The sequence below is a fragment of the Sapajus apella genome, unplaced genomic scaffold, assembly GCF_009761245.1.
Source record: "Sapajus apella isolate SASKATOON/1434 unplaced genomic scaffold, GSC_monkey_1.0 scaffold37, whole genome shotgun sequence".
NCBI lineage: Eukaryota > Metazoa > Chordata > Mammalia > Primates > Cebidae > Sapajus > Sapajus apella.
The window spans coordinates 19,873,597-19,876,047 of NW_022436977.1; positions in this window are offsets into that span (position 1 = coordinate 19,873,597).

Here is a 2,451-nt window from a genome sequence, read left to right on the forward strand (position 1 = left end):
ATCTCTTTTCAGCTGTTCACTTTTCACTTAGGAAAGGTAAATGCTCAAAGCCACATACTTGAGGGTCAAGAGACTGAGTCATTCTCACAGTTTGTAGCAAAACGGTGCAGTGCAGAGAAGCTTGAGACAAGCAAAGGATGCCCAATCTATGCTTCTATAGAAGATCTATCAATTCAGGTCTGTAGCTCAGGGATTTGACCTGCTTGTGGTGGGCAGGAACTATGATTAAAGAGGCCACGGTATTTGGTGGGAGCTTTTGCATAGTAGTCTATGTTTTCCCAGAGACCAGAAAAGGAAAACGGGTTACTAATGTTGAATAAAATGCTGAAAGGGAAATGTCGAAGTCTGCTTAATATAATGCTTGAAGACAAAGGGCCAGAATTCTCATGGCTGTTTAACAGTTGCAAAAGGGCTGCTGCCACCTCTTCCTCCCTGGAAATGCCAAGCTTTCAACGACTAGGGGTAATGCTTTTTTGACAAACAAGAAAACTACTCAGATCTACAACTTCTACTAACTGGGTAACAAAGACTCAAAATGGTTCCAGTAGGAAGAAGGAAGGAAAAACACAAGGCTGAACATGACATTCCCCTTTACACACACCACTTGTGCACTTCCAAATACTTTCACATATGTTTCTTTTATTCTCTACTTTCAAGTGTAGAGGATAATTTCCCCCATAGAGTGCTGAGAGGGAACTCTGTGGCCCTGGAGACATCCACCTCTGGAAAAATTCTTTGCAGCACACATAGTTGTCATAGTTGCTGCTGGACACTGTACTGAATAAAAAAACAGAGTTGACTTCAGCTCCTTTGTGGACATAGAATGATGGTAATGAGGAAAGCTGCTGCCACAGGGGGCATTTAGAGTTCTTCTGGGGCTTCTCTAAAGTAGCATGTGTCTTTCTTCTTTTCTTTTTCTTTTTTAACTACTCCAAAAAGTCTGAGTAAGCTTTGCTTTGGGTACAAAAAAAAAAAGTTGCTGATTGTTTTGAACTTTTTTACCCCTTTCTATGTGTTTCTATCACCAAGACTCAAAGAAGCACCTATGTGCCACACAAACATAGAGAGAGACAGCCTCAGTGAGAAAGACACCCATGACAGTATTGGAAAAGTCATTCTTCCTGTGGAACACATTTGAGGCTACAGGCAAGAAGAGAGATTTGGAGAAAGGAAGTAGTCATGTGTTCTATATATTACCAGCCTGGTATGAAAAAGTTCCAAAGGATTCTTAAGTTACCACTATTAACAGCTCTACCTTCTCTCCTATAAATTGGCATTTGTTCTGTGTTGTCAGTCTTGCTATCAATCTTGCCTTTTGGGTGTTAAATATTAAAATATCCTTCTTCTCCACCCATAATCCACTAAATAATATAGTTAAGTATATTCTTAAAAAAAAAAAAAAGGAAATGAATGTTATCCAGCAGATATACTCAAGGACTTAAAATGTTTTTAAGAGTTCCATCTGAAAAATTATGCAACAAAGTATGGAGATACCACTTTGCATTTCTGCTTTACCATTACTTTCTATTGAATGTAATTTTGAAATGTCCTCTTTTCAAGAAGATAAATGATAAGGTTTTCTAATAAAAATAAGAAGCAGCACAACAGAAATACATCAGAGCTTCATGAGCTCATGAAGAAATGCTTGCAAATAAATACAAGTATCTGATGCGAATTACAAATGGTAGTTCCAAATAGAAAAAAAATGCTGAAAGTAAAGATAGAGGAATAACTTTCTTATTAGAAAAGTTATATTAGTCACAGTTTTGCTATACATACAATGTGTAGGTAGATAGATAGATCTCCTTTTGGTTCTATTTATAGAACCAATAAACAGAATATATATATATGTGGGGAGAGAGAGAGAGAGGCTGAAAAAATTCAGATAAGAGCTGAGGCTACAGGCTTGAGTCCAAAGTCTCTAGGGCAGACTGGGCAGACTGGGCAGGCTAGAAACTCTGGCAGGGTTTCTTTTTTTTGTTTTGTTTTGTTTTTTCTTTTTGAGACAGAGTCCCATTCTGTTGCCCAGGCTGGAGTGCAGTGGCATGATCTTGGCTCATTACAACCTCCACCACCCTAATTCAAGCGATTCTCCTGCCTCAGCCTCTTCAGCAGCTGGGATTACAAGTGCCTGCCACCATGCCCAGCTAATTTTTTTATTTTTTTATTTTATTTTATTTTTTTTGAGACGGAGTTTCGCTCTTGTTACCCAGGCTGGAGTGCAATGGCGCGATCTCGGCTCACCGCAACCTCCGCCTCCTGGGTTCATGCAATTCTCCTGCCTCAGCCTCCTGAGTAGCTGGGATTACAGGCACACGCCACCATGCCCAGCTGAATTTTTGTATTTTTAGTAGAGACGGGGTTTCACCATGTTGACCAGGATGGTCTCGATCTCTTGACCTCATGATCCACCCGCCTCGGCCTCCCAAAGTGCTGGGATTACAGGCGTGA